This window comes from Pristiophorus japonicus, chromosome 19, assembly GCF_044704955.1.
Source record: "Pristiophorus japonicus isolate sPriJap1 chromosome 19, sPriJap1.hap1, whole genome shotgun sequence".
In the NCBI taxonomy this organism is placed as follows: Eukaryota; Metazoa; Chordata; class Chondrichthyes; family Pristiophoridae; genus Pristiophorus; species Pristiophorus japonicus.
The window spans coordinates 16,946,193-16,959,454 of NC_091995.1; the positions used below are offsets into that span (position 1 = coordinate 16,946,193).

The window sequence follows — 13,262 nt, forward strand, 5'->3', positions numbered from 1 at the left end:
CCATAACCCTGCCTGTGATTGGTGTGAAGGCACTGTGACCCCCCCCCCCCAATCCCATGACACTGGCTGTGATTGGTGTAAAGGCTCTGTGACCCCCACCCCCCCCCCCAAATCCCATGACACTGGCTGTGATTGGTGTGAAGGCTCTGTGACCCCCCCATAACCCTGGCTGTGATTGGTTTGAAGGCTCTGTGTCCCATCCCCCGCATAATCCTAGCTAATGCCAAGACTCTCAGAATCTTCCCGAAAGTGCCAGAACCATCCAGTCAGGACCCTGAGGGCTGTCTCGTGTCCGCCTCCACCTGGTGGAGAAACAAACCAGGAAAGAATAACTCTCAACAATGTAAAAGAGAAACAAAGATAATGTGCAGATGGAAAAAAAATAATGGAGAAACGAACAGAACAAAGTGGCGAGGTATTAAATATTGAGACATTTCAAACAAAAACATCTTTAAAGGAAGCCAAATAACACATAACTACCTTTTTCCTAAAAAATGACCCCTTACCTTTTGACTCTTTTTGATTAGGTAGATGAATAAGGTAATAACAATGGTTGTTACTGGGTGTATAATTGTTGTTGTTGAGGGGGCAGTGCGCGGGACATCCGTGGTATCAGGCAACGGGGGGCTCCTGGCGGCGGCAGGCGCGGTGAGCGGGCGGAGGGGTGCGCAGGCGCGGTGCCGGCGGTCGCGCGGCAGTTGCGCAGGCGCAGTGCGAGCGGCCTGGACAGGGACTCTGAGCCCCGAGTGAGCGGCGCGGCCCAGGAGGTGGGAGAAGCGGCGGAGGCGGCTTACACGGCACCAGGGGCAGCACGGAGCCCCGCCCTCCCGCCAAGCGGCTCAGGGACAAAGGACCCGAAAGGAGCGAACGGAAGAAATAAGCGCGCGGCCTTCGGCGAGAGGAGTTGGCAGAAAGCGGAGGAGAGGGGGGGGGACCCCGGCGGAGAGCGGCCCGAAGGTGAATGGGGAGAGAGTGGGCCCGACTGGTGCTGTACCCCGGGGGTGGGGGGGAGAGAGTGGGCCCAACTGGTGCTGTACCCCGGGGGTGGGGGGGAAGAGAGTGGGCCCGACTGGTGCTGTACCCCGGGGGTGGGGGGAGAGTGGGCCCGACTGGTGCTGTACCCGGGGGTGGGGGGGAAGAGAGTGGGCCCGACTGGTGCTGTACCCCGGGGGTGGGGGGGAGAGAGTGGGCCCAACTGGTGCTGTACCCCGGGGGTTGGGGGGGGAGAGAGTGGGCCCGACTGGTGCTGTACCCCGGGGGTGGGGGGGAGAGAGTGGGCCCGACTGGTGCTGTACCCCGGGGGTGGGGGGGAAGAGAGTGGGCCCGACTGGTGCTGTACCCCGGGGGTGGGGGGGAGAGAGTGGGCCCAACTGGTGCTGTACCCCGGGGGTTGGGGGGGGAGAGAGTGGGCCCGACTGGTGCTGTACCCCGGGGGGAGAGAGTGGGCACGACTGCTGCTGTACCCCGGGGAGAGAGAGTGGGCCCGACTTGTGCTGTACCCCGGGGGAGAGAGAGTGGGCCCGACTGGTGCTGTACCCCGGGGGGAGAGAATGGGCCTCGACTGGTGCTGTACCCCGGGGGGGAGAGAGAGAGAGAGAGAGAGAGAGAGAGTGGGCCTCGACAGGTGCTATACCCCGGGGGGAGAGAGAGAGAGAGAGAGAGAGAGTGGGCCCGACTGGTGCTGTACCCCGGGGAGAGAGAGTGGGCCCGACTGGTGCTGTACCCCGGGGGGAGAGAGAGTGGGCCCGACTGGTGCTGTACCCCGGGGGAGAGAATGGGCCTCGACTGTGCTGTACCCCGGGGGGAGAGAGAGAGAGAGAGAGAGTGGGCCCGACTGGTGCTGTACCCCGGGGGGAGAGAGAGTGGGCCCGACTGGTGCTGTACCCCGGGGGGAGAGAGAGTGGGCCCGACTTGTGCTGTACCCTGGGGAGAGAGAATGGGCCTCGACTAGTGCTGTACCCCGGGGAGAGAGAGTGGGCCTCGACTGATGCTGTACCCTGGGGGGAGAGAGAGAGAGAGAGAGAGTGGGCCCGACTGGTGCTGTACCCCGGGGGAGAGAGTGGGCCCGACTGGAACTGTCCCCGGGGGGAGAGAGAGGGCCCGATTGATGCTGTACCCCAGAGGGTGAGAGAGTGGGGCCCCGACTGGTGCTGTACCCCAGAGAGAGAGAGACCCCAACTGGACCCGAGGGAACACGGCAGGCCCCAACTGTTTTCTGTACCCCTGGGGAGAGAGAGCAGGCCCCAACTGTTGCTGCTCCTGGACCCCGGGGCGTGGAGAGAGAGAGAGAGAGAGAGAGGGCCCCAACTGGCGCTGTACCCTGGGAGGGGGGGGGGGGGGGGGGAAAGAGAGAGCAGGTCCTAACTGGTGCTGGGGGGGGGGCGGGGGACGAGGAGGAGGAGGAGGAGGACGAGGACGAGGAGGAGGAGGAAGAGGAAGGAGGAGGAGAGATGAGAGATCCCAGGGGGGAGGGGAGGGAGAGAGGAGAGATGAGAGATCCTGGGGGAGGGGAGGGGAGAGGAGAGAGAGAGAGAGAGGCTCCGGGGGGGGGAGGAGAGAGGGAGAGGCTCCCCGGGGGTGGGGTGGGAGGAGAGGAGAGGAGAGGAGAGAGGCTCATGGGGGGGGGGGGGGGGGGGGGAGGAAAGAGAGGAAGAGGCTCCTGGGGGGGGGGGGAGGGAAGAGAGGGAGAGGCTCCTGGGGGGGGGAAGGGAAGAGAGGGAGAGGCTCCTGGGGGGGGGAAGGGAAGAGAGGGAGAGGCTCCTGGGGGGGGGAAGGGAAGAGAGGGAGAGGCTCCTGGGGGGGGGGGGGGGGTGGAAGAAGAGAGGGAGAGGCTCCCGGGGGGGGGGGGGGGGGGAAGGGGGGAGGAAAGAGAGGAAGAGGCTCCTGGGGGGGGGGGGAGGGAAGAGAGGGAGAGGCTCCTGGGGGGGGGAAGGGAAGAGAGGGAGAGGCTCCTGGGGGGGGGAAGGGAAGAGAGGGAGAGGCTCCTGGGGGGGGGAAGGGAAGAGAGGGAGAGGCTCCTGGGGGGGGGGGGGGGGTGGAAGAAGAGAGGGAGAGGCTCCCGGGGGGGGGGGGGGGGGGAAGGGGGGAGGATGGTGAAGGAGAGGCCCCCGGGGAGGAGGAGGAGGAGGAGGAGGGGGTGGTGAGGGACACACAGTCCCCCGAGGAGGAGGAGGAGGAGGGGGTGGTGAGGGACACACAGTCCCCCGAGGAGGAGGAGGAGGTGGGGTGAAGTGGGAGACGCCCCAGGGGGAAAGAGAGGAAGGGGCCAGTGGGGTTGACGAGGGGGAATGCAGAGAACCGAGAGGGGGGGCAGGGAAAGAGAGCGAGGGGCCCCATTTTTGGTGCCCCCTCATAATCCTGTTTCTGAAGTTGCATTCTAGATTATAACAACAATAATGTTACTGTTGCAGTCTGGAAGCGATCAGGCCCTCGTAGCTGTCAGAAGCAAGCTAGATTGTCTACATGTACAAACTGCAAATGCTGGAAACAGAAAGTCAGGTGGCACCCTGTATCGAGTCTACAGCCAAGAAACAGGCCATTCAGCCCAACTGTCCATGCCGGCATTAATGCTCCACACAAACCTCCTCCCACCCTTGAGAATGTGGAACTCGCGACCACGGGGAGCGGTTGAGGCGAAAAGTATAGAAACATTTAAGGGGAGGTTAGACAGCATTTGAGGGAGAAGGGAATAGAGGGATAGAAACATAGAAAGTAGGAGCAGTAGTAGGCCATTCGGCCCTTCGAGCCTGCGCCGCCATGCAATATGATCATGGCTGATCCTCTATCTCAATACCATATTCCCGCTTTTTCCCCATACTCCTTGATGCCTTTTGTGACTAGAACGTGTTATGCTGATAGCTTTAGATGAGGAAAGTCAGGGGGGGTGGGGAGGGGCGGCTCGAGTGGAGCATAAACGCCGGCATGGACTGATTGCGCCAAATGGCCTGTTTCTGTGCCATATATTCTATGTAATTCTTTATCTCCACCCTATCGCCATAACCTATTACTTTCTCGTGCTTACCTAGCTCACCCTTAAATGCATCTGTGCTATTTGCATCAGCTACTTCCTGTAAAAAGGAAAACAGATAGAGTTTCAGTATGTAACGCCTCGCCAGAATGGGTAGAAGGGGGTAATTCACCACATGCGCACCTTGTCAACTGATGAGTAAAAAAAGGAAGATTTGCGTTTATACAATGCCTTTCAGGGCATCCCAAAATGCTTTGCATTTTGAAGTGTAGACACTGTTGCAAGTGCCCTGCTCCAGTGTTTATGCTCCACACAGTGGTCCGACCTCCTTACACCATCTCACCTTATCAGCATTCCTTCTATTCCTTTCTCCCTCATGTACTTTTCTAGCTTCCCCTTAAAGACATCTGTACTATTCGCCTCAACTATTCCTTGTGGTAGCAAGTTCCTCATTCTCACCACTCTCTGGTTAAAGAAGTTTCTCCTGAATTTGCTGTCAATTTATTCGTGACTATCTATTGTTTATGGCCTCCTGGTTCTAGTCCCCTCACAAGTGGAAACATCTTTAATTTTAAAGACCTTTGTCGGGTCACCCCTCCGCCTTCCGAGCCTGAGTTTGACCGGTCATTCCTGATGGGTATTACCTGTCACTTGCATCGGGTATAGGGCACAGAAACAGGCCATCTGAGATTATACCCATCAGGAAAGGATGAACAGGCTGGGTCGCTCTTCTCTTAAAAAGAGAAAGCGGAGGGGTTACCTAATAGGGGTCTTTAAAATCATGAAAGGTTTTGATAGAGTGGATACAGAAAGAGTGTTTCCACGTGTGGGGAAGAGCATAACTAGAGGCCATCAATATAAGATAGTCACCAAGAAATCCAATCGGGAATTCAGAAGAAACTTCTTTAACCAGAGAGTGGTGAGAATGTGGAACTTGCTACCACGGAGTGGTTGAGGCGAATAGTCTAGATGCATTTAAGGGGAGGCTCGACAGGCATATGAGGGAGAAGGGAATAGAAACATAGAAAATAGGTGCAGGAGTAGGCCATTTGGCCCTTCGAGCCTGCACCACCATTCAATAAGATCATGGCTGATCATTCCTTCAGTACCCCTTTCCTGCTTTCTCTCCATAACTCTTGTTCCCTTTAGCCGTAAGGGCCATATCTAACTCCCTCTTGAATATATTCAATGAACCGGCATCAACAACTCTCTGCGGCAGGGAATTCCACGGGTTAACAACTCTGAGTGAAGAAGTTTCTCCTCATCCCAGTCCCAAACGGCCTGCCCCTTATCCTAAGACTGTGTCCCCTGGTTTGGTCATTATCACACTGCTGTTTGTGGGAGCTTGCTCATCATCATCACAGGCAGTCCCTCGAAATCAAGGAAGGCTTGCTTCCACTCCAAAAGTGATTTCTCAGGTGACTGTAGAGTCCAATACTGGAATTACAGTCTCTGTCACGGGTGGGGCAAAGGGTGGGTGGGGAGTCTGGTTTGCTGCACGCTGTACTGTACAAACCTGGACCTTGATGACGTCCCTCTTCGCTGCCATCGCCCTCCTGCATCTCCTGGCTCGCGCTGCTCCCTGGAGTAGTATGCCTCCCGAGGCCGCTCCTTTTAATGGGCCCGACTTGCCACTAGTGTTCTCACGCAGGTCGGGGCCTCCACGCAGCTCCCGGTACGCTTGCCGCTCCTTTTATGGCCCTGACCTGCCGCTGGTGTTCTCAAGCAGCGTGATTGGAGCGTGGGCAGATACAGCAGGAGCTGCGAGAGACTGTGGGAGGGATGTGATCGGGGCCCAGGAGAGGCGTGAGTTTGGGGCCAGGGGCAGCACAGGCCAGCCCACACTGCGATATGTGTGCGCACTCGGTCCGTGCAGCAGAGCCTAGCCACTGGACCAAGAACTAGCTCTGTCAAGCCCGTGTGATGGCTGGTGGGCAACGGCCACCACAGGTTAAAAAAATCCACGCACAGGCATCTTCGTCCTTCATTGAAACATCTCTGAACTCCTCTTTTGGGTGGAAGCAAGTCATCCTCGTTTCAAGGGACCACCAACGACTGACTGTACAAAGCACTGAGCAAGCATGTTGCTGACGACGACCCAATGTGAGTGAATAGAGGGTTATGCTGATAGATTTAGATGAGGAAAGACGGGAGGAGTCTCGAATCGAGCATAAATACCGAATGGCCTGTTTATGTGTTGTATATCCTATGTAAACCTGATATGCAGCCTTTTACATCTCCTACAGCCTCCCATCAGGTCAGTGTGACCAGCACAAAAGAGAATCTTTTTCCATTGTTGTTACTTGCATACTACTTGAGGATTAAGGGCCTAATAACGTCAGTGCAGAGTCGGAGCAGGGCGGGGTGCAAAACCATTGTTGCACCCGATCCCGTCAGTTTCCTGGCGGGTGACTTAGGTTTAAAATTGCCACCCTAGTGTCAAAAGTCTGAGTTATAAGGGAAAGGCTGGAAAACTGACCTGGGAAGGAGGCGTCTGAGCAGTTTTCTTAGAGGTGTTAGGGACATGGGAAAGGTAAATGCAGAATAATAGCTTAAATGAAATGGCAAGTGTAGGACACTGAAACGTAGGTTTAAACTAGTAAAAGGCACATTTAGATTTAGTTTTGCAATACCCTTCATCGACAGCGAATAGACTTCCAAATAGAGAACTGGAGAAACTGATCAAATGCAGCAGTTGGGGCTTTCTGGATCAGTGGCCTTCCTCATCCATAATTAACTTGTGACGTGCGAGAGTAAGCAGCTTACTGGCACCATTTAAGCTAGCGTGTGCCATGTTACCGTCAAACAACTGGGCTACTGCATCCTTGATTTCTTTTCTCTCTCTGCTTCACATGCCCTTGTTGTGGAGTTGGGCATCTTACCCGTGCTGCTGTTGCGTAGTGCCAGATATCGCCCCACGGGATGGAGGCGGAAGGTTGTTGGGGCAGTCATCGCAAGGCTGCTGCTGTTCGCTTGTTCAGCGGCTGACCCCCAAGTAGCACTGACTCGAGGCTGGAGCCTGGATGGCCTGGCCTCTACTGCAGGCGGTACACGATGCTGGTTAAGCTGGGAGAAGATAGAGGCAGGCGCCATCCCAATAAAGGCACAGGAATGGCGCAGTGCACTTTCTACCAAGTGGCCAAAAGGCAACACATGTGCATTGTACAAAAAAAATTGCACCAAAGTGTGACATTTCTGAATGTTGCCGTAATGGTCTATTGTAAAATTCAGAGCTGTTGCAGCTTTGCTGCCTTTCATTGTTGTTTTTGATTGATTGCCTTTGTGCAAAGCCCTGTTCTGACTCTTTCCTGCCCTGTGTCAGCCAAGGCTCAGCAGGCAGCACTCTTGCCTGAGTCATGTTAGAAAACATAATTGAAAGATTAAAATAAATTTGTAATTAATGAACTTCAATACAGATACGTGTGAGGTGGTACATATTGGTAGGAAGAATAAGGAAGTCACACACTCCTTGTTAGCCGTGGCTCAGTGGGTAGCACTTTCGCCTCCTGAGTCTGAAGGTTGTGGATTCAAGTCCCACTTCAGAGACTTGAGCACAAAAACCCAGATTGACACTCCCAGTGCAGGGCTGAGGGAGCGCTGCGCTGTCGGAGGTGTCTTTCGGTTGAGACGTTAAACCCCCACAGGTGGACATAATTGGCTATAAAGCGCTTTGGGATGTCCTGAGGACGCAAAAGGCTATCTTTCTTCACATGGACCAACTCGCTTCTTCACTAGCTAGAACTCTTTTAACTTTTTTGAGATGTTCCTATGCTTAAAAAGAAATCCCCCAAAAAGATGTCAAGGCTAGGTCCAATTGGAAAATTTCAAAACTGAGATTGATAGAATTTTTGTATGCGAGGATATTAAGGGTTACGGAGCTAAGGTCGGTCGATGGAGTTAAGCTGCAGATCGGCCATGATCTAATTTAATGGTGGAACAGGCTCGAGGGACCGAATGGCCGCCTCCCTGTCCCTATGAAAACCTGGGTAAGTTTTTGAGGACGAAAAGGTTTATCAAGCCGAATGTAATTCTCTTTCCCTCCTCCGCCCCTCTTTCCCCCCCCCCCCCCCCCCATCTCCCATGTCCCACAAACACTGCTGATCTCATCTCTTAATTGGAGTTTGAGCTTCCTGTTGCCAGTGGTAACGGGAGGAAAATGAGCAAAACGGTCCCCCCACCCAAAGTGTGTTTAAAAGGTGTCTGAACAGATGTGGTTTGCGACCCGTTCTGTACTGTGAATAATATCTGAAGCACTCTGACTTATGCAGAATGAGCCATTCAAATCTGTAGAGGGATTATTAAGAAAAAATCCCAAAGATGACCTTTTAAAGGGGAAGGGCATGCGGCTGAAGTGTTGTATTATTTTGGGTAGAAAGACCAAAAACCCTTGGGACAGGATACCACCAAGGGCCAGAAGCTCATACAGCAACAACAACTTGTATTTATGGAGTGCATTTAATGTCCCAAGGCACTTCGCAGGAGTATTTCACATAGTGAAACATGTCGACCAGGATGGCTGCGCAAGTACCGTCTCTCTAGTCTTAAATTGGTATCATTGATCTCCTGTGAGAGTGCTATAGTTGGCCACCAACATTGTAGAAGGGCCACTACCCCATATTGAGAAGAAGGCAGGGTTTAATCACATTATGGGCTCAGCCTTTGTAAGGCATTGCAAGCAGTTGAGGAGGAAAGACATGTTTGGCAGGAAACCGGTATTCTTCGAGATCAATTTGCAACGCAGAGAGTTGCATTTAAGGTCATGGGAGACAATGAGGACAAGAATGTCAGCAGATGAAGGACTAAATGAAATCATAACAGTAGACCCTAGTGGTTCAAACTAGTGGAGGCAGATTTAGGATGTTCCTCACACAAAACGTGGGCAATATGTGGCAATTCGAGATGGGGCCGTTGGGTCAAAAATACAATTAGATGATATAATGGGGAGACTTTATTTCTCTCTGGGTGGATGAGCTACGCTAAATCACTTTCCTTATCTGTATTTTTCTCACGATTGTGATTGATTGGAGCAACAGAGGTGGGAGCTGTATAAGAACATAAGAAATAGGAGCCGGAGTAAGCCATTTGTCCCCTCGAGCCTGCGCCGCCATTCAATGAGATCACGGCTGATCTTCTACCTCAACTCTCCTGCACTATCCCCATATCCCTTGATTCCCTTAATATCCAAACATCTATTGATCTCTGTCTTGAATATACTCAATGACTGAGCCTCCACAGCCCTCTGGGGTAGAGAAGTCCAAAGATTCACCACCCTCTGTGTGAAGAAACTTCTCCTCATCGCAGTCTTAAATGGCCGACCCCTTATTCTGAAACTGTGACCCCTGGTTCTAGACTCCACAGCTAGATTTGTGGATGATGCCAAGAGAATTTAGTTGTGTGTGTCTTGTCCTTTTTTATGCCCTGTTTCACACTTCAGTACAACTGATTGGAGGAAGACTCTTTGTGCATCTACCCCCACACCACTTCAAGGTCTGCTCAAGGATGACCTGAATTGGAAACTCTTCGCAAAATCCACAATCCTAAAGCATGGTATCAATGCAGCAAAGCCTCATGATGGTACATGGAGTGGGGGAGGAAAGAGCAACTTACAAACTGTTTCCAATGTGACAAATATGGGGACAACGGGTGAATTGTACAGATCTATCGCCCTTTGTTAATACTCAAGATCCTGAATAACTCAGCCAACTATACTTGTAGTTGGGGGGGAATACTAGATAAAGACAGTGACTGATGCTGAGAGGCTGTTTCCCTTGTCTGGAGAGTCTAGAACTAAGGGACTTGGTCTCAGATAAGGGTCGGCCTTTTAGGATTGAGATGAGAAATTTCTTCACTTGGAGGGTGGTGAATCTTTTAAAATTTTCTATCCCAGCTTTGGAGAGGGTACAGAAGAGATTTCCCAGATTGGTTCCGAGGATGAGGGACTTCAGTTACATGGATAGACTGGAGAAGCTGGGGTTGTTCTCCTTGGAGCAGAGAAGTCTAAGAGAAGATTCGATAGAGGTGTTTCAAATCATGAAGGATTGAGGTAGAGTAAATAAAGAGAAACGGTTTCCAGTGGCTGACGATAACGAGAGGGCTCAGATTTAAAGTGATTGGCAAAAGGACCAGAGGGGACCTGAGGGAAAACATTTTTAAGCAATGAGTGGTTAGGATTTGGAATGCACTGCCTTATATTGTAGTGGAGGCAGATTCAATAGTAGCCTTCTAAAGTGAGTTGGATAAATATTTGATGGAGAAAGGATTACAGGGATATTTGGAAAGAGCGAGGGAGTGGAACAAACACACTAGATTGCTCTTCGAAAGAGCTGGCACAAAATCGATGGGCCGAATGGTGGCCTTCTATGCAGCACTATTTTGATTCTATGATGAGAGGGAATATTGGGAGCTCAAGAGGAACGAGAGAGGAAGAATGACCAGAATAGAACGGATGATCCAGGAGACACGTGTGGAGTGTAAGGCCTGACGATGTTGCCCATGAAGCCCAGTCAACTTAGTTCCGTTTTGCATTTATTCATAGAATCTTGCAGCATGGAAGGAAGCCATTTGGCACGTCGGGCCCTGTGCAGGTTCTTGGAAAGAGCTGTCCAATGTAGTCCCACACCCTAGCTTTTGCCCCATAACCCTGCAAATTTTTCCTCTTCAAGTACATGTCCAATTGCCCTTTGAAAGTCCTTGTGGAATCTGATTCCACCACACTTTCAGGCAGTGCGTTCCAGATCTGAACAACCCTGTGTGTGAAGAAATTTCTCCTCATTTCCCCTCTAGTTCTTGTCATTGGCTGGTTCTGTTTTCAATTTCTGCATCTGGAGGTTTGGAAAGGGCAATTCTTGGGGCTTCCACCTGGTTAATGATTAAACCAGCGCATTACGTTCTGTTGGTATCAGTAGTTTGATTGGAACATTGATTTAAACTGGATATGGGGTCTGCAAGTCTCCAGAGTATGAACTGAAGTGGGCCACACAAAAAGCTTGAATGCTGCTTCTATAAAGGGAACATGAAAGAAAAGAAGAACCTTCTTTTATAGAACCTTTCATAATGACCAGATATCCCAAAGTACTTTTTGAAGTAATGGAGAAAATGTGGCTACCAATTTGCTGTTTGTGAGAGCTTGCTATGCGCAATGTAATAATGTGCAGATAATGTGTTTTAGTGATGTTGATTGAGGGATAAATATTATCAGGACACCAGGGGAGAACTCCCTTGCTCTTTGAAATAGTGCCATGAGATCTTTTACGTCCACTTGAGGGGACAGACGGGGCCTCGGTTTAACATCTCAGGAGTGGGGCAGTATGTGTCTGCTGTGGCTCAGTGGGTAGCATATTCGCCTCTGAGTCATAAGGTTGGGGGTTCATGTCCCACTCCGGGCTTGAGCACATAAATCTAGGCTGACAAACCAGTGCAGTGCTGAGGGAATGCTGTACTGCCGGAGGTGCCGTCTCTCGGTTGAGACTTAAACTGAGACCCGCCTGCTCTCTCTGGTGGACGTAAAAGATCCCATGGCACTATTTCAAAGAAGAGCAGGGGAGCTATCCCTGATGTCCTGGGGCCAATATTTATCTCTCAATCAACGGAACAAAAACAGATTATCTGGTCATTATCACATTGCTGTTTGTGAGAGCTTGCTGTGCGCAAATTGGCTGCCGCGTTTCGCACCTTACAACAGCGACTACAAAAGCACTTCATTGGCTGTAGAGCGCTTTGAGACATTCAGTGGTCGTGAAAGGCGCTATATAAATTCAAGTTTTTCTGTCTTTTGAAATCACAACCTTCTGGCTCGGAGTGCGAGTACTACCAACTGAGCCACTAGCTGACACCGTGTAACATTCTGCATAAGTGAATTAATATTGTATTGAAATATAGAGAGCCATGAAAGAGATTGGATAACAGAACGCTGCTTCCCTATCATCCCAACTGGCAGCATGTAATTGTTTCTCTGGTCTTTAAATTAGAGCTATGGGTGATGTCAGGAAGCACTTCTTCACATAAAGGGTAATGGAAATTTGGAACTCTTTGTTTTTCTTTCCTGCCCCATCCGAAAATAGCTGTTGAGGCTGGGAGTCAGTCCAGAATTTCCAAACAGATTGGTAGACTTTTGTACGGCACAGGTATTCAGGTTACAGACCAAGGCTGGTAGATGGAGATGGCTGCCTCCTGTAACAATGTCTTGCAAAACCTTGTGCACTTCCAAATTATTTCTACAGCTAGAGTATTCATGGTATGATTTGTTTTCTTTAACGGCAATATGACAAAAAAATTTTGTGTCCAAATTGTCGACTGGTCATCATATCATAGGCAGTCCCTCGGAATCGAGAAAAACTTGCTTCCGCTCCAAAAGTGAGTTGTCAGGTGACTGTACAGCCCAATACAGGAATTACAGTCTCTGTCACAGGTGGGGCAGACAGCCGTTGAAGGAAAGGGTGGATAGGGAGCCTGGTTTGCCGCACGCTCCTTCCGCTGTCTGCATGCTCTCGGCGACAAGACTCGAGGTGCTCAGTGCCCTCCCGGTTGCACTTCCTCCACTTAGGGCGGTCTTGGGCCAGGGATTCCCAGGTGCCGGTGGGGATGTGGCACTTTATCAAGGAGGCTTTGAGGGTGTCCTTGAAACGTTTCCTCTGCCCACCTGGGGCTCGCTTGCCATGTCTGAGCTCCAAGTAGAGGGCTTGCTTTGGGAGTCTCGTGTCGGGCATGCGGATGATGTGGCCCGCCCAGTGGAGCTGGCCAAGTGTGGTCAGTGCTTCGAACTGGGGCTGTTGGCCTGAGCGTCGGTGCTTCTGTCCTCCCAGTGGATTTGTAGGACCTTGCGGAGGCAGCACTTTGAGTTGTCTGCTCTGCCTGCTCCACGATGACATGCAAGCTGTGATCTTGACCGACGGATCCACCACAGACCCAATCCACGAACGGACTGGGGTCAGGCAGGGCTATGTCATCGCTCCAACGCGCTTCTCGATCTGCCTTGCTGCAATGCTTCATCTCGCTCTCAACAAGCTCCCCGCTGGAGTGGAACTAAACTATAGAACCAATGGAAACCCGTTCAACCGTCGGTGTCTCCAGGCGTGATCCAAGGTCGTCCCGTCCTGTCATCGAACTACAGTACGCAAACAACGCTTGCGTCTGCGCAAACTCAGAGGCCAAACTCCAAGCCATCGTCAACACCTTCACCGAGGCGTACGAACGCATGGGTCTTGCACTAAACATCCTTTGGTCCTCCACCAACCTGTCGACTATTACTGCATTAATGACTACAAAATAAATGTGAGGTGTATGCAGTAAATCTTGA

At 51.8% G+C, this 13,262-nt stretch overlaps 1 protein-coding gene across 4 annotated transcripts in view; it reads left to right on the forward strand.

The window, feature by feature from the left end:
• The first annotated feature begins 281 nt into the window (after positions 1–281).
• Positions 282–13,262, forward strand: part of LOC139229757 (large proline-rich protein BAG6-like) — a 110,663-nt gene continuing 97,682 nt past the window's right edge. For 2 of the 4 annotated variants that reach the window (XM_070861325.1, XM_070861327.1), the window contains exon 1: positions 694–957. The gene's annotated coding sequence lies outside the window, so the exon portion shown is untranslated. Of the gene's footprint in view, positions 416–693; positions 958–13,262 lie in introns of those variants that run through there. The other 2 variants (XM_070861324.1, XM_070861323.1) reach the window with 2 other exon arrangements.